This window comes from Limanda limanda, chromosome 1 (assembly GCF_963576545.1).
Source record: "Limanda limanda chromosome 1, fLimLim1.1, whole genome shotgun sequence".
NCBI lineage: Eukaryota > Metazoa > Chordata > Actinopteri > Pleuronectiformes > Pleuronectidae > Limanda > Limanda limanda.
In genome coordinates this window covers 38,361,390-38,380,563 of record NC_083636.1, presented here as the reverse complement: position 1 = coordinate 38,380,563, position 19,174 = coordinate 38,361,390, and the positions used below count along the sequence as shown (strand labels likewise).

The window sequence follows — 19,174 nt, the reverse complement described above, 5'->3', positions numbered from 1 at the left end:
TCTTCACATTTAAAATATAAACTACAGTGAGTCAAAAGACGCCTTTAACCTTTCTACAAGTTACTTGCTGCATATCATAAAGTGTTAGTTCAGCTCACAGATTATTACGCACAGGATATCGTGAAAGCATGAGTAGATGCTGTATTATAAGTGCAGATTGCAAATATCATTCTGCACACATGAAGCTGCACTGACCCAAACTCTTCAGCCCATTAGAATCCAAACTCTTCAGGCTCCCCCTGCAGGGCTGAGACACAGGGAGACACTGAGGCCGGCAGCTCTTCTCAGTCCTCGAGTGTCTCTATCCAATCTCATTTAACACTCGGGCTAATCAAAACAACATGTGCACAATCTGACCAGCTTCACTCAGGGTTCAGCAAAACCAAAGTCTGCTCGTGTCTGTAAATAAAAACACACCGAAGGCTTCAAATCCTGCCTCGTGATGTCTGGAACGTTGCATCACTGCAGGTGACCGATCTTCCCTCGGCTGCAAAAACAAAATATAAAAATTCATCTGTCTCTCCTCTGGCAGGAGGATCAGCTCAAACCTCCACTCGAGTGTCGGCTGTGGAGCTTATTCTGGTGTCAGAGTTCACTTAAGAAGAGTGAGCGGCTGTCAGGCAGGATTGATGGACGCTCTTCGGTTCCTCTCGAACCGCAGCCACCTACCAGAGAAAGTCGTACATGCCGTGTAGATTTAATTGCTTTCTGTAAACCCATAAGGAAGAAAGCTACAGCTGAACATCCCCTGCTATCGATCACGCCGCGCATTACCGCTGTAATCGGCCTCCGGTGACTTAGTGACTCTTCAGATGACTGCAGGTGGAGAGGCATCAGCCACAGAGTAGAGTCGTGTTTGTAATGTGGTTAAAGCTCCGAGAATTAAATGACCACACTAATCACGTTTACGCTGTGATCACATCTGATTCCCCACAAAACGCTCACTTTTTAAACACTTCTCGACAACCACCAACAGGAAATCAATTATTCATCATCACGTCGGCAGCTCGCTCCACTGAACCAGGGTTCTATCAGCCTGTAATATATTTGATATCAAGGGGAAATTTGATTTATATGAATTCAATATCATTTACAGCCTCCAACACAAACAGTATATTAGTCAAGCGGAGAGAAATATAAGTTATGTTAACTTGCACAATCAAATAAAAGCAATAAAGTAATTCCCACAGCAGTTGAGTCGTTAGTCAAAAACATAAATGAGAAGATAATACATCTGTGAGTTTATAGAAGTCAAAAGTCAAGAAAAATCTCTCCAATACCAAAAAATAGAAAATAAATTACAAGATGACATTCAACAAAAGCCCCAAATCAATTATGTTGTTATCATAGAATCTGTCTTGCATCTTACCCACTTTGCCACAGGCGTTCCACAAACAATACAAGATAATTTAGTAACTATAGCAACGTGTATGCATGTCCTTCATTACACACAGTGAGTCGTCTTCATCACTTCACAGATTCCTCAGGTGTGTCCTCATGAGGCTCAGCTGCTCATACTCATCCACAGTTAAATCCTCCATCAGCTCTTTGTGAAACCAGAGGAGATATAAGCAGCATCCACTGAAGGATCATTTAACAGTAATGGTCCATGTTGAAGATATTACAGGTTCATATCAATTAGTTGTGGGGTTTGTTTGTAATCAATACACAGAAAGGCATGAAACCCCCCCTAGTTATCTAAGAGGAACTGCACAAACTAAATGATATGACTACTGTTGCTAAACCTTGTATTTTCTAATTAGGGAGCCGGGCTTTGGGAGATTCTTCCCCTCCAGACACTCGTAAGGCTCAGCAATCGTTTGTGGCAGGAAGGCGAAACCCCCCCGGGGCCTATTATGGACGTCTGCAATTGGAATTTGTCAGAGCTATCGACGCAGCACCTCTGCCTCACTCTCTCTCTCTCTCTCTCTGCAGCTCCAGCCACTGCACAACGTCCACGCCCTCCTACTACTGTGGTTGTGCGACCTGAGATAACTGTTGTAGCTGTAGAGTGAAGCTGTCTGGCTCTGCAGGGGGAGGAGGGTTGTGTCTTTACCCCTAAATGTTGTGTTTTTACATGGGAGGTTTCTGTGCCTCTTAGTGGATGTTGACATTACGTTTTTACTTTCTTTACTCTTGCGTTTGTATTTGATGGATTGCAAGATGTCCCTCGGTGTTAAGAAATCAGATGTATAACTATAACAACAACCTGTTCTCAAATCACATCAGCATCAAAAAGTGAAATATCTTGCAAGAACAACTGCAACAAGTCTGTTTCGTCACTAAACTAATCAAAGAAGTAACTTTCTTCAGTTCTACACAAGCATCTCACAACTTGTAATTGCTTGAAATGACAATTATTTTTTGTGAGTGGCTCCGAACCTTAAACCTTTGGACACACGCAGACTATTTTTATATATAAACGGTCCACACTTTTTGTTTCCGTCCTGTTCTGTGTTGAGTCATGCAGAGCGAAGACTCAGGCAATTTAGCAGTCGGACTGTGAGCCTGACGATTTGACTCGGACGCTCCGTGACAGATGAGTTAAATGAGGGAATTTAATGGGGCAACGCTCGGTGGCAAAGACCTCACACTTAACTCATTTCTCTCTCTCTCACTCGGAGCCGCCCCACAGATCGGCGGCGAACAATCGGACTTAGTCACAGGAAAAGTCTCGACATGATTTCTCTTCTTCTCCAGCCCCGATGAGACGAGTTTCAAAAGGTGGTTCAAAGATTAGAACCAAGGAGCATTTTTCTTCCAATTCCAGGGAGCCAGTTAATCACAGTCAGATGAAAGGTGATCAGATTGTCTTCACAGCGGCGAGCTCATGAAAGAAAGGAGCAGCCTACAGGCCTTGTCAGGATTCATCAGCGTCTCCACCCCGCTCAGGATGACTCGGTCTAGACAGAACCTCTCTCCGCTCAGACGGCGAGAGCTGAGTGTGAAGTATCGAGCCTGGAAATATCCTCGGATTGACCATCTCCTGGTCTCCAGCCGAGTGAGCTTAGGTCGCGATGACTAACTGAATGTGACTAAACGGTCACTGCGACCGGGTCGGTGATGGAGCTGCGAGTCAGACAAACTGGCCGTGGAGCATTGAACCATCTCCTGCAGTTATCAGAGTTACGCATGTGACCTTCTCTGCCTCTGCACTTGAACAGAGGACCATCAGTGATTTGAACAGAGGATCATCCGTTACAACAAAGTGCTTCAAACTGCGGCAAAAAGGCAACTGCACTTTTGGACAATTTGAACTTCCACACAGAATCCCTGCAAAGGTTGGAACCAAACTGAATCATCAGAGCTTCTTTCTACAGGCAGGTGTAGAACTTCTTATGAGTGCTCTTGTTATCTGGCTTATTGAAGCTCCGTGCACATGGGGCTATTTTGAGTTCTTCTAAGAACTGAGGAACACGTTTGCTGGGAAAGATTCCAACTCCCCATGTGTCCTACTCTACATTCCACTGCCGTGCCTTTTTTTTATGCCCCTGCTATTATCAAATGCTTATTTTCACATTAAATACACCAAATTAGCCTTTTCTTCCTAAACTATGGAATGTTTCATGGTAAACTATGTGTATAAATCTCGTTTGTTGACTGATCAACCCCTCACACTCTCCCATGAACACAGGACTGTCCCGTAGCTTCTCCTCCTGCACAGCAGAGCGTTCTGTATTTTGTACTGTATAAAATGATTCTTGATTTTGCTTATTGGTAAAGGATCTGCACAAATGCAAGTAAGCGTTAACATAAAATAACTTCCCGCTGCATTTCCCTGCAGAGCTTCACATCAGAACGGGACGAGGACTCACAGAGGACAGAGCAGAAGGAACAGAGAGAGACAGGAAAGACGAAGAGAGGAGAAACTACAGAGGAGGCAGAGAAATGATCGAGTGAAATCATTTCAGCAGGTGGTTCATTGGGGGGGGGGGGGGGGGGGAACTTCTCCTGGGAAAATGCTGCTTGTCATATTCAGTGGGAGTCTGGAGCAAAGTCCTTATAAATGGTTTCTCTTTTACTGGCTGCCACAGTTCCTGGTGCCTCCGCACATCACACCTACTGTCTGCACTCAACATACGAGTTTCAAGATTCTTATTCTCACGCTGAAGAAACCTTCAACAGTAGAATGAATAAAGAGCGAGCAAAGAAAACAGTGCTCTGAGAAAAACATATTTACTAATGGCACACAGCCTTGGGATTGCTGCACCTGCTGCAACTATGATCTACCGTTTTCTACCGTTTTAAAACTGAGACACAGATGTTGAGAGTTCTCTTGCTACAATATTCTGAATATCCATTATTCTTAACCCTAGATTGTATAAAGATTTCTATACAGTAGATATTTTGCTTGAAAAGAGCAAGTACCAGGTGTTACGGAGTTGCATTATGGGTTGTTTGAAGCCTTAATGTTGCTATATGGCTAGTGAGTGTTCTCTAATGCTTCTTTCTGGATTAATCGACCTTTAAACTGTTTGCTATAGTTCAGTTTTCTCCGTCACGTGTACTGCAGCCACAGAAAAGATCATGCGTCTTCACTGCAGAAAGGAACCAGAGACAGAAATCCGTCAAACAGACGGAGAATAACTTCTGTCACAGATGATGAGCTCAAAGAGGCTGGAGTCTGCAAACTGTCAGAGAAAATAATTATGGGAGAGTAAGAGAGGATGTGACTCACGACAGTAACTCCGGGGACAGTGAGCTGTCTGCGGACGTCCAGCTGAACAGACATTCTGGTAAACAGCCAAACTCTGTTATTGTCAGACGGGTGAAGGGAGGATGAGGAAATTGCAGTTGTGCTACGAGTCCTGTTGTTACCGAAGTTGTTTTGTGTGGAACACGGAGCGATCACTCACACGAAGAATTACTGCAGACATGCTCACTCTATCTTTTGTGGCCTGTGCTATTAAACCAACCTTTGCAATGGTAATATTATAATATAAATGTTAACTATAAAATATAAACCCCTTGAGACAAAACAAGGATGTTGTACCCAGAAGATCATATTGTTGCATAGACATAGTTTGTGTATCCAAAGTCTGACACGGACCAGAAACAACACAAAAGACACAAAACCACTGATGTCTTCAAATATCTTTTTTAAAGATCATGACGAAGAGAGTCGATGCACAAAAGTACATCTGAGTGCTCAAATGTTGCAAGAGTGTTTTGCCCACAATTTGACAAAAGATCACAAAGAGTGAAGACACTAACATCTACAAAAACATGGCCAAGAAAAACCAGGAGCAACGAGGAACAGTCTGGATTTGAAATGACTTCTCTCGGGAAATGAGTTTCATATCCTTCAGCTTTACTGGAAAGTCGACCCGACGCCCGGCGACAATAAACAGCAGAGGACGTATAAATGTCAAATGCAAAAGACGAGGAACTTGAGATCAGAGACAGAAGGAAGTTAAAAGTAAATCATGATCAGGCCTTTTTCAAGAAGCTGAACTTCTTTAAAAAGAAAACTTCCCCTGAGAAAGATTTGAAGACATAAAGAAGCATGAGGAGCAAAGAGGAGAGGAAAAATATGAAGCTCATTCCTTCAGATGCTGGTAAAGAGCAACACGTACGACCTCAAAGTTACTCTACAACATGTTTGTGTTTCCAAATATCCAAGGCTCTGTCTCGGCTGCTGGCCTGAGTTTCACCCTCGTGTCTTTTCTCCCAGATAAAGAGCAGTGGTGGGGATTTTTTTCTGAAACTCTTTTAAGCTCTTTGCCAGAGTCGTGATCGTTTCCTCCGCAGTGTCATATCTCTTTCTGCTCATTTCACCAACCGAACGAGAACACTGCGTTTTTATTATCGGCTGCTTTGCTACTACTTTAAAATTCTCCCTTTGAAAGTGGGCTAATGGTAAATAAACATCTTCATGAGGTTGGAGCCTTTCTGCTCTGAGATTCCTTCTCCTTACGATTTACTCCTATTGACTTATTGATTGTTCATGTGGCTTATATTAGATTTTATAACTATTTCAAATATTAAAATAAGATGTCTATTTAAAATGCTGCTTGAATATAAACACTGAATAAATCCAGCAGGAATCTTGGCTGTTGTTTTCCTTCCAAACTAATTTCATTTGCAGACATCTTCAAATGCTTCAGGTACATTTGCATATGTATTAAAGTTGAAAAAATGCAGTTTCACAGGCCGCTCACAGGCTTCTGTGTGTGAGTGTCTGTGTTTTGGTTTTGTGTGCTGAGTGATGCTGTGCGAGTTGGTCTCACGCTGCCTCACAACATCTCCGTCTATATTTAGATCAAAAAACGAGCTCTTGGTCTGCGAGTGTTCAGCTGTTTTTCAGTCCAATAAAACAAAAAACATCAGAACCATCACAGTATCGTACATGAGTTTGAACCAAACATGTCTGTAATTTCATTCTGGTCGTGTAGGTTATAGAAACACATGAAGAAAGGTGGAACTGCTCTAACAACTTTACATCAGAAGTCACTAAAATAAAGGTTGTGGAGTTGATGCCTGATCTGAGTATGTCTGACATCCATTTGCAGTTTAGTTGCACATTTTCAAGGAGCTGGGGCTCCATGACCTCAAGGACCATTCAATAATCACAAAAATGATAAACATAAAGAGTTGTACTACCTAGCAACAGTACGAGTGAGTCACTATAACCAGCATGTCACTCAGTAGAGCACATACAGTAACTGCAAATTCCACAAACTCATATAAATCCTTTCCCTAAACACGCCAGATTTTCCCATCAAGATTCATGAATTATTCTCTGAGAAAATAACGAAAATGTTGAAGAACGCTCCAATCTCATAAACGTAAAGGGAAAATCCTGAATCCAGCCCCGGCATCAAGATTTCCACTCTGATGTACTCGGATATTATTGCTTACAAACGGAGAAATACAACACACAAATGGACGGGGGTGAAATCACAACCTCCTCCTTAAACAGATCATTAAATTCTGTACATATTATGTTATGACATAATGGAAAACATCTAAATAAGATCAGCAGCCTTAAATATGGTCAATTACCATGTATACTTAAAACACACACACACACACTGACACACAAACAGCCAGCAGGCATATTTGGCTACAACTTGAATTATTCCCCCATTAGCTCCCATTCACATCCTGACTAATTATATACACGAGTGTTCGCTGAGAAGCTCCGGCCGTGTTCTGGCTCGCTATAAAAACACACATTAGAGCCGACAACACGCAACAACATTAATCAAGCCTCCTTGTACATGTGTGGACGCTCAGCCAAAATTTCACACCACTCTCTCTCTCTCTTTCGTTGCCTCTGGAAAAAACCCCGACAGAAATATTCATGAAGCCGCCGCCTTATTGTTGTTATCGCTCCTGCCTCTCTGTCACTTTATCACCCGAATATGCATCGGTCGTTCCTGCTGATAAAACCAGGGGCCGCTCAATTTCCTGGAGGCAGGTCTTATCTCACCCAGGGGCCAATCATTCCCCCCCGAGACGTCACGGTGACAGATCTACCGCTCCAATTGGGACGCACCCCCCACCGCACTAATAACACCCCTGCCACATCTAGTGGTAATCAAATACCTGCACTGGACCAATGATGGTGTGTGTGTGTGTAGTCTGAGTGGGTATGTATGTATGAGTATGTGTGTGTGTGTGTGTGTGTGCATGTGATCAATAGCCAGTCTGTGTGTGTGGGAGTAGAAGAGGCGTTAGAGGTCAGAGGTCACTGCTTCCTGCGTCCTTACTACTACTATAAATCTGCCTGATGTTTTTATTTCCACAACACAACGCAGCGGCCGGTGTTTCCACCCCCGCCCTTTCATTATTGTCGTCTGTAACACATTTCAAAACAGCCTCTTGCAGCTAATATGATTTTTCTCCACCTCCTCCCCTCCCCACGTGTTAAAGTGGACCTAAACAGCTTTGTGTGTTTGCAGCTACAGAGCAGTTTGCTCCTGAAACAACACGCATTTGTGTGTCCACTCTCCCTGAGCACCTCCTCACCGCTGCTCGAGAGGAATTTCACAGGTGTGTTTTTTCATCAATTGCTGCGTGAGGAAGTCGTCAGACACCGCAGTTGAATTTAATTTCCACAAATCTCACGGGACGCCCCGGGCGTTTGGAATAAAGCCTCCGGAGCTCCATCACTTGAAGACTTAACTGGAACACAACACAGGCATGTTCTTGCTATACAATCTCAGTTTGATATAAACTAGGCGTGTGGGTCTCCAGCACGTCATCACACAGAAGGAACACAACTTGTGCTTTTTAATGACCAAAACAAATCCATATCTTAATCAGAGCTGGTCAGCCTTATGGTTCTGTTTGTGCCTATCATCATTCCACAGTATTTGTAACTTATCTTCCGTCTTTTCTTTCTTAAACTTCACTTCTTTGACTTCTACTGTTTAATTTTCAACAAATTCTACTTTCCAACACCTTACTTCTTTCTTTCTTTTTAATCCAGACTTGAGTTGCCTTCCTTTGCCATGAAAATAAAGCAAGTTGGTTCACTGTAGTTTTCAATGTGACTTAATTATATGAATCTGGACAGGGAGTGACTGTTCTACTACATTTTCAACTACTATTTCAAAATTAATACATCAAAATATGAATAATGATAAATCTGATGACATGTGAAGCTGACATTAGAAAAAAGTCCCACATCAGTGTCATCACTGCTGCCGATGATGTCACAGGTGAACGTCACAGTAGTGTATCACTGCCTGGCGTGATGATGTCATCGCGACCTCAGTCTGTCTTCTTATCTGACTGATCAAAAGTGACGTAAACTGCTTAAGGGAAGACACACACTCACGCACAAACACACACACACACACACAACCCTCTGTTGTGCACAAGCAAAACCTTGTGTGCACACTCACGTCTCACACACCACACTTGGGCCTTTATGTAGAAATGCATTGTGGGTGTGGGTGCCAAGAGGTGTCTTGCGTCCAGCCGACCCTGCTGTCAGCCGGGGGGGCGGGGGGGGGCTCACCTGGTGCCCAGCCACCTGCCATCTGTCTGCTAACTAAAACCATTTGCCTGCTACCGAGTTCCACAGGGACGAGCATGAATACAACTGTCAAATCGGCAAAAAAAAAACACACAAACTGCACAAATTCGCAGGTCCGAGCTCCTAATGATCAGTGGAAGGATTCGGATTCGCCTCTGGGTGGAAGACAGCGTCTTAGTTCCAGCTCTCGGCAGAGGGACACGAGGGGGGGGGACTGAATGCACACAAGCAGAGAGGAAGAATGGAAGTAAAAGCAGCGATGTTTGCCTGTTTCTTTGGGGCGTAGGCAGACAGGAAGCACTGTGCACTCATTAGAGAGCAGGTATTCAGCACTTCTCACCAAGAAATAAAGGCCAACACCGACTTCTGCTTCATTTAGGATCCTGCAACAATGCATGATCATCTGCAAGGCCTCCAAGCTGCAAATATGAAAATAATATCACATGCATTGTGACTATTAATGGGCCAAATCTGCAGCCTCATGCACACAAACTGAAGCTGGCAGTAGAATATATATTATATGACGCCAGGAAGCAGCTGAGAAAGAGGTTCACCCTCATTTCTGTCAGATAAGAATCAGACAATTCATAGTATCTCTTCTTCTGTCAGGGGCACCAGGAGGAAGAGGAGGTTCATATCCAGCTGTGATATTCCAGCTGAAGCCCAGGCTGCACATGCACAGCACCGTTTGTCTCTGAGTATAATAACCGGAGAGTGAGTCCGAGGAGGAGGAGAATTAATTTCAAGGTTACCCTCATCAAGGAACCGTAATAAGCCTGGGACTCAGTGTTTCAGTGATCTGAGAGCCATCCACTGCTCGGTGCATGTCTGGGGAAGAGGAGGAGGAGGAGGAGGAGGAAGGGGAGGGGGGGTCTGCTGGAGGAGGAATAGCCAGCCTCAGAGGCTGGGGGGGCGGGGAGATGGGTAGAAACATGTTTGCTGAACGGCGGCGACACGTTTGCACAAATATTCGTGATTTGGAGACGAATATGCACGAGTAGAGGCGCATAATCGAATTAGATAAAAAAAATTAAAAAGTCACATTTACGCGTAAAAACGCACATAAGGGCGGTCACTGTTGCTAGTGGAGACAGGTGTCTGTCTCAAAATACCGATATCGACATATTCTACAACCGTTAAGTGTCCGCAGGTTCTCCGAGGACGGAACCGGATCCACGCACAGGATCCGGTCCTCTTCACACGCGTGGCTGCGTTCAATCAAATCAAGACCGGTGCGCTTTGGGGTTGATTACGGTCCGAACTTGCTTCAGCAACAGACAATGGCCACACACAAACACACACACACACACAGACACACACACCACACTCCCATTGCTTGTGTCTCTCCGCCACTTACCGCGGTGTGATGAGGCAATAATCCGGTGAAAAGGCGAATCCATTGAAGAAGAAATGCGGAGAGATACTAACAGGCTACTACTACTCCATGGGCTCCGAGCAGCTCTCTGGGTTTGTGATGGGGATCACGCAGCGTGTGTGTGTGTGTGTGTGTGTGTGTGTGAGTGTGAGGATGGATGCTGTGCCTTGTCGGAGGGGGCGGGGACAAGGAGCAGCGTATACTGGTTTCCAGTGGAGCGTGGTTAATTGTGTGTAGAGACCTTGTGTTGAAAGCAAGTCGCCCTGTCTCGCCCCTCGTTGTTCCCCATGCAGCCATGCACCCCCCCCTGCACAGAGTTCCACATCCTCCAGGAACGACTGCTTCTATTCTTCATTATTCTCCTCATCCTCACGATGCTGCCACATTGTCACATGCACAGGGAGGAAGAGCTGTGGATGTGATATTATGAATGTGATATCATGAGATGGGCTTTAAAATGAAATATGCGTTTGATTGAAGATGTTGGTCAGTTAGAATGTTAATTAAAATTTAGTTCAGCAAGAAATGTGTTTCCAATAATTATTTCTTTCAGTTTGAGACCAACAGTCTAAATGGATAGATGGTGGTAATTAAAATAATTATAATAGCTTTATTTGTAAATGCAATTTTAAATACAAGATACAAAGTCCAATCAAGTCTGAATAAGAACAAGAATTCAATAAAGTGAAATCCAAGAGATTCTGGCATTAATGTTTGACTTCTAATCTACACTTTGAATAATTGAGAAACTTGCTTGTGACTTGCTAGTTAATGTCCCCTTTTATAATTATATATGTAAATGAATATATATATGAGGGCGCAACTAAATGAAAATAAGTAAATAAAAATAAAATACAATTAATTGTGAAAAGAGAATAAGACTTTGGTGTTTCGACTTTGAATCTATGGAAGCAGTCCTATGAACTGGGAGTTTTGGGTAGGAGTTTTTCCCCTGTAGCCGCTGGTGGTGGAGTATCCAGTGTTGAGGTGATGTGTAGGGGGGGTCCCTCATTGATCCTGGTACTGTACAGACAGCTGACAGACAGGAGGGAGAGAGAGCATTTTAAAACTTTGACAGGTCACAGGTGATTGGCTCAAGGAGAGTTGGGGATTGGATTCAGAGATCAAATGAGTAGGTGGAGCTTCAAGACAGCAGGAAGTGGTGGGCGTGCACGAGAAGAAAGTCTTCCTGAACTTTCGCTCGGTTTCATACCAGCGGTTACCTCTCTGGTCTGTTTTTAGATTTTAAAATAACTCCTGCATTTGAAAGATTTCAGGATTTCTGACTCATCCGGAGGTTGAATTGGACAGAGAATGAACCCGACCACAACAGGACACAGGCTGTAAAACCTCCTTATCACAGAGGATTTCTTCAGCTGTCAAATCAAGCTACAGTACAAACGGTTTAAATACAAAAGACACTTTTGTGTTGCACACCCACTCAGGATTTAAGGGCCTGTTCCCGATGGATCTCTCCAAACGTCTTCTCTATTCCATCGCTCGTCTCATCTTCATGGAGTCGCTGCTGGGCCTCATTGCGTAACACCCCTCTCCTCACAGGACTGTCTAAATGTAGCGCCCCACCTCTGTGACATGGTTAGCCGTAGCGTTAGCACTGCAAACGACACCAAAACTGGGACAGGGCCAGTGTAACCACGGTGCCCATGTCTGCAAGAAGGAAAGAGCCAAAGACACACTGGTGTGTTCAGTGAACTAGATTCAGAGAGCATGCTACATTACACTCAGGCACCCCCTCTTCCAATCCTCTGCTTTTTCAGCCCAGTTCTCTCCCTCCTCCCCTCGTCTCTCCTCCGCGGCCCTCACTCACAATAAGCAAACTGAGTGGAAAAAAGGGGCATCGGGCAACTGTAAAATCGTAAAATGTGCACTCAGCGCAAGTTATAATTAACGGTAGAGTGCTGAAGTGGTCTGAAGATGGGAGGGTTGAATGTGGTTCCAGATTCGGGGTGTTGTGCTGGATCTAAATGAGGGCAGCTGTAGCCTGGAGGGAGACAATCACACTCAGGACCAGAGGGTTGCCTGGCGTTAAATCCAAGATTATCTGATGGAATATTATCAGAGTAAATGAGACAGAAGCAAACTGGAACAGCTGCCAAAGTGATTTTGTTTTTTAGCAAAATGCTTCACCGCTAATTTGGCCGATACTGCGTCGACACAGAAGTGGCACAACATGATCCATTTGTTGGGGAAGCAGCAGCAGCAGCTCCGGTGTTTCCTCTCCAGATGCATTGGGAGGTTGTAGGTGACCTGTGTTTTGGAAGCGTTCAGAGCCGCCTACACAACCACTGTTGCAAAAATGAAACACAGACAAATAGACCTGAAGCATGAAAATAAACTCTAGCTCAAAACTGTGCATGTTTTGGTTTAAGGGAACATTTAGATCTGATTTGTACTGGATATTCAGACCCGATCCAAATCCATCTTTGGCCCGATAAAGACCAATCAGAGATAAAACACTGGCAACAGCACGATGCTCCAACAACTAATGAGCAGCTCCTGTCAAAAGCAGGATGAATGTGTATTTTCCCTCTGAAGCTCACACTCTCCATCTGCCTATTCTCTCTCACGTGAGGATTACGTAATAAGAGCTTGAGTTCACTCAGGTATTAGATGTCTTTATAACGTCTAGAAAAGTACTTTAACATACAGTGTTCCTTATTATTGCTGGTAAGTCTAATTCTCAATGTACATGCGAGTTGAAGGGAGCTGGAACGTGGTTGTTGTACAAAGTGCAGGACTCCAGAGACCAGGGTTATGATCCTGAGTTCATGGTATAGTCTCCATCTTTAATCATAATACTTATCCATCCATCAATAGATATGCTTTCCAATACTTTGGAACTAAGAAGCCAAATTCCCTCTCATAGTATCTCAGTCTCATCAGGGGAGGGCAGTTTTATTTTTGGAAATCCCCCAGAGGAATTTCCGTCATGGAAAAGAATCATCAAGTTGTTTATGTTTACAAATATTTGTATGGCAATCTCAGCAGAGTGTTCCCACGCTGAAATTATCATGTTGTTCCTGTGGGTTGATTTGTGGAAAATGTCCCATATACTGTACATGTGAGATATACCGTTGGTGATGTCGTGCCAAAGGATTCAATGAGACCAAGCGTATATATCTATATATTCTGCTTGTTTGAGTCCTTCAAATTAAGCTACTAAAGAATCTATGAGCAGGACGGGGTTAAAAGGGCTCAGCTGCTTTATAGACTGTGAACCGATGAGGAAGAAGTGTAATTTCTTGCGGCAGATGTTCCAGCATCTCCGGCTTGTCCTCGCTCTGGATAGGAAAAGAACTGGGAGAGAAGTCCTCCAGTCAGCTGTGGTCCTGAGAGGGATGAAAAGGCTTGTTTACTAAAGAGAGGTCAGACGAGAGTTACTCAAACAAACGGGGAAACCATATGTTCACAAGCAGTTCGGTATAATGGACAGTGCAGTTCCAGTGCATCGCTACTCACTCACTTTAAAGTAGAAAGAGCAGAGAGGTGAAAACTGTTTCCTGCACTAACAATCGAATAGCAGCTTGTTCTCAGTTTCTCACATGAGGATGTCGAGCATGAGCCCCAGCACGTAAAGACCCCCGCCCCCATTCAGAGAGACAGGTTTTGCTTGTTTTGTGTCTCTCATTGAGGCCATTCTGCACCTCTTTAGTCATCAGGCATCTCTGTTTGGTTCTTACGTTTGTTTATGTTCATTTCAAATCTTTTAATAGTCTTTCAATGTCTTTTTGTGGTCTCTTGGTGGACATTTAACATTTCTTTGTGGTTGTTTCGTGTCTCATCAATCACTTTTGACTGTTTCATTTGATTTAGCATGTTTTTGCCATTGATTCATGTCTCTTTGCAGCCAATGTGCATCTTTTTGTGGTCAGTTTATCAGTTTTGGGTATTTGCATCTATCTGTCTCTTTTTTATCAAATCCTGTCTCTAAGGATGTTTTTGTGGGTCCCTTTATGTTCAATTTAAGTCTCTTTGAGGTCGGTATATAATTTTTCATCTCTTTGTAGTCATTAAATGTCTCTTTATGATCAATTTGTGACTCTTTGTGGCCATTTTGCATGTTTTGTGGTCATCCCACGTCTCTTTATGGTCATGTTGTGTGTTTTTATAGTTGCTTTGGATCTTTTGGGGTCATTCTGTGTCATTTGATTGACTCTTTAACAAGAAATATTGAAGATTACAGCTGTCAGCAGTGTTGGGGAGTAACGGAATACATGTAACGGCGTTACGTATTTAGAATACAAATTATGAGTAACTGTATTCCGTTACAGTTACAAATTAAATAGATGGTATTCAGAATACAGTTACATTGTTGAAATCAGTGGATTACATGACGGTACTTCTCTGTTTCACGAGTTTAATCACTGTCTCGTAAATCCACCGGAGGCAAAGCCCCCAGGAAGCAGCTGGAGACCAGGGCTGCCGTATGAGCGCCCGGGACCCCGGCGGCGTGAAGAAGCCTCACCGCGACCGGCTCGGGACCGAGGCTCTGAGAGAGTTCCGTCGCTACCAGAAATCTACGGAGCTGCTGATCCGCAAGCTGCCCTTCCTGCGCCTGATGAGAGAAGACCGACCTGCGCTCCCAGAGCTCTGCTGTCATGGCTCTGCAGGAGGCCAGCGAGGCACGCCGGGTTCACACCGGACGCTGAAGCGACGCTAAAATAATATCACCCGTTGACCCAGTAGTATAAAAGCATATAGTCACTTCTTGCTCCAACATTAACTGCAACAGCGTCCCAATTTAATGTCATCCATCTTCAAGAACTTCTCCGCTGTTTGCTCCATTCAATGTCGGGTGTGGAGGGTAAATTACGTATTCTCCGCCCCCCCCCTCTCTTTTTATCTTTATGACTGCTTGTGTGTCTGTATGGAGGGGCAGAGGGGGGCATTTAATAATGTGATCGGTCAAATTGGTAAATTTAAAACTCCAGGACAACAGAAGGGGAATACAAACTATGGGATGCATGCTTATAAATCATATAAAATATGTCATCAATATCGTTTAAAATCATTTTTCAGTGTGTTTCCTGGAGCGATACGCTCGCGTCAAGCTCAAACTAAAATAGACTCGACGCCGAAACGATCGTAGCACGGCGCGAGGCAGCCTTGGCACAGGGGGGGGTCCTTCAGCCTCTGGTGGGACCGGCACAGAGGTGGGAGTGGATGGGAGCCGGACATCCAGCGGCCCGCAGCATCGGTGGAGAGAGAGTTTAAACTGCTGCTGCTCCCCTGACTATAAAAACGCCGCAATCATACACTTAAAAAATGCAATACAAACCGGAAGTATTCCAAGTATTCAGAATACGTTACTCAGATAAGTTAATGTAATGGAATACGTTACAGATTACATTTTTGTGCATGTATTCTGTATTCTGTAACGGAATACGTTTTCAAAGTATCCTTCCCAACACTGGCTGTCAGTCATAACAAACAGGGTGATAACATGAAACAAATTACATGAAACTATGGGTCTATCCTTTAAAGCCATTGATGAAATTGGAATAACTGTAAATTTATCCGCATTTCCCCCTTAAATTGCTCCTAACATTGTCCATAGTTGGATGCATGCAAGCAAGAAGGAGTCAAGCTGCAGGAGTCATCTGATTTCTTCCGACCCTTTGTTCTGCATCCATACGCTCGCTCTGGGGACGACACACACACAGAAAGGAATATCCGATTTCACACAACGTACGTACACGCTTGTCATCTCATACACTGAATTATTCTCTGCATCTACCAAAGAAGATCATCGGCTCTGATGCAACAACATAGTTTCTCTGATATGATAAAAGAAAGAAGGATGTTGAATGGGTCACAGAATTATGCAAAACAACACAATGTACGGACCAAAGTGAATTATTTCTTATGAAGGAGTTACAGCTTCTCAACCTACTTACTGTACTAGAACCTACAAATTCAATTTTATTCAGACCTTAAAGTAACTGAATCTGGTTCGTCATGTTCATATTACTGCAACATAATCCTATTTACGTCAAAATCTATTCATCTTTACATCATGAATGTCCATTGTGTGTACTCTGCATTTCAAAGTCTCTTGAAACAAATGACACTCCAGATCTCCCTCTTCAGCAGCTCTTCCGGCGGCCATGATTCCTCTCTCAGTTAAGTGTCTCAGTGGGTTTCAAAAGACTCGTTCTCACTCTTTCTCCGCAACTCTACTCCATCCGAATAAGTGGCTGGACTCGCCCGACTCTCCCCGGCCATCAATGGAGCTCGAGCTGCACCGAGCCCCCATATGTCTGTGTTTTGTGTAAATGTGTGTGTCTGTGTGCCCACGGCCCCATTATTCAAGAAGCTTATTGATCGGAGGGTGTTTGGTTTCTCGGCGGCTCCTAAGCGCTGGGCCCGTTTCCATGGCAACGTGGCAGGCTGGCCGCGGAGCACCGGCCTTGGCTGTGATCGGCACTTCTGGAGAAGAGACGATGATACAAACGTACATTCTCTGTCACTCTCTCTCTCTCTCTCTCTCTCTCTCTCTCTCTCTCTCTCTCTCTCTCTCTCTCTCTCTCTCTCACACACACACCCAACTGTAAATGTAGAAATGTCCTTCTTTCATTTTCACAGCATGAAATAATTGAGAAATAGATTCAGAAAACAGATCCATCACATCACTGGGCCCTCAGTCCATTTTTATTAAACTATGCAGGCTTCCAGCTTGACACAAACAGAAACTACAGACTACACTAGATATCATATTGGAGGGAATTTATCCCCTGAGGTCTGATACCCGATACTTACTATTTGTTTATGTCTTGTCTTCCAAGAGTGTCAGATCCATCGGACTCACCACAATCCTCTTCCATTGACACCTCTGTCTGCATCGCTGCCAACTTGTAACTCTACTGGACGGTAAATAAAGATGGACAGCTCATCAAATGTGAAGCCAAAATGTCTCCATCACTCCCTGGTGGCTGGATGCAAAATAGAACATAGACCAAGCCTACTCCATGTTAGCAGATGGGACCAAGGACATGTCAAGTAAAATGAAGTGAATATAAAATAAAGCGATCATAGTGACTTCATTGCAACTTTAACCCTAAATATTCTTTGGTACCGTTGGTCGTTGAAATTTCATTGTTATTGTTATTATCATTAATCATTTTAATTGTAATTATATGTAAGAAAAAATACACCAAAACATGCATCCACACCGACCGTATTGAGTGGGAGTCACGCTGATCTGCTGCTATAAATAACTTGGCTGAGGAGGTTGTCGTGGCAACCAACAAACTGATGCCACGGTGGGGAGGCTCTCCTCCTTGGAAGAGGAAGCACATTCAGCGGAGGGACGAGCAGAGAAGAGGGAAGGACGTGAACACGAAGGGAGGGATGGGAAAAGATTCCTTAAGAAACAGTAAGTAAGTAAAAAAGAATGAGGACAGCAAAGACAATGGAGATCAGAAAGAGGGCGAGAAACAGGATTGGAGGAAGATCAGGAGGAATGAGAACAAGACCATAGGGTGAGGAGAAGAGTGAAGGGCATGAATAAGAAGAGGGGGAAGGAAGAGGAGAAGGAAGCATGGAGAAAATGTGACAGAAGAGAGGAAACGAGAATCTTTACAGAACAATATTTGTCAGTATTTTGTAAAAATGTTGTCATATGACCTAAAATTGGTAAAACAAATTGGAATATCATTCATAAACTACGCTGGTTTTCATTTGGAGAGCCTCCTGTACCTTTCTCCTGCTGAGTTAGCAGACTAGATTTTCCCTTGAGTCCTTTGATTGCTGCCAGTGTTTTTTATGAAGATATTGAAATGCACCTCAACATCCATCCATCATATTTACAGAGGGTCGCTGATTACACCCCTACAGGTCACTGGGGTATTGCAAGGCCAACACAGACACAGACAACAAATCAAATTCACAATTTTTAATTTAGAGTCTTCAGCTAATCTAATGTGCATGTGTTTGTATGTGGGAGGACCAGAGATAACCCATGTAGACAAGGGGAGAACATGCAAACACCACTCAGAAGTTCTTACCACTGCACCACCTTACTGCCTTCACCTCAATGTGATATAGGAATAACAGTTTGTCTTGGGAAAGCAATAAAGAATAAGTTTCAGTCTTTTCAGTTCCAGCATGACAATGCGCTGGAAAAGATGACTTTACAGAAGTCTTGAGTTTTGAGTTTGGGGTGGAAGGACTTGACTGACCTGACCTGACCCGAAGGAAACTTCAGTGCCAACCTGACTTATTCCTTAGTGGCTGAATCCAGACTGACTGATACTCAGCTTATGGGTGTGGGTGGCACAGCAGGAAGCATGTTTTCCCCATTTCTGGACAGGATTTCTCCAGGTACACACAGTCCAAAGACTCTAAACTGAGAACTGGGAGCATGAATGGTTGTTTCTCTGTGTATGTCGGCCCTGTGAAATGCTGGCGACCCGTCCAGGGATGCCGGGACTGGCTCCAGCATCTCATGACCCTTAAAGGATAAGCAGTATAGATGTTGTCTACATACTTCAGGCCACGCTGGCATGTTCTTTTCCCAATTTGCAATTTACGGAAAAAAGCACAAGGCCTGGTTGCTCGAACACGATTCCCAAACCATTACCTCCTCCCGTTTTATTGGCCACGCCGGACCGATGCAGGCACTGACCTAGACTCATGTCTGCCTCCTACAGCCGTACCCACACGACGGCTGTCTGCCTTCATATGTGGTGCGCCGCTGTGTGAACACACACTAATGCTGACAGGAGGCTTTCACAGGATCACAGGGAGCGAGGGGGGTGGGGGGTCACAGCTGGGAGCCGAGGAGGGTG

The 19,174-nt window shown here is 44.0% G+C and overlaps 1 protein-coding gene across 2 annotated transcripts in view; it reads right to left on the bottom strand.

Moving 5' to 3' along the window:
* Positions 1-19,174, bottom strand: part of plppr1 (phospholipid phosphatase related 1) — a 64,980-nt gene that overhangs the window by 25,786 nt on the left and 20,020 nt on the right. Inside the window, exon 1 of one of the 2 annotated variants that reach the window (XM_061077903.1) lies at positions 10,347-10,469. The exons of the other annotated variant lie outside the window; for it this stretch is intronic. The gene's annotated coding sequence lies outside the window, so the exon portion shown is untranslated. Of the gene's footprint in view, positions 1-10,346; positions 10,470-19,174 lie in introns of those variants that run through there. 2 annotated transcript variants of the gene reach the window in all.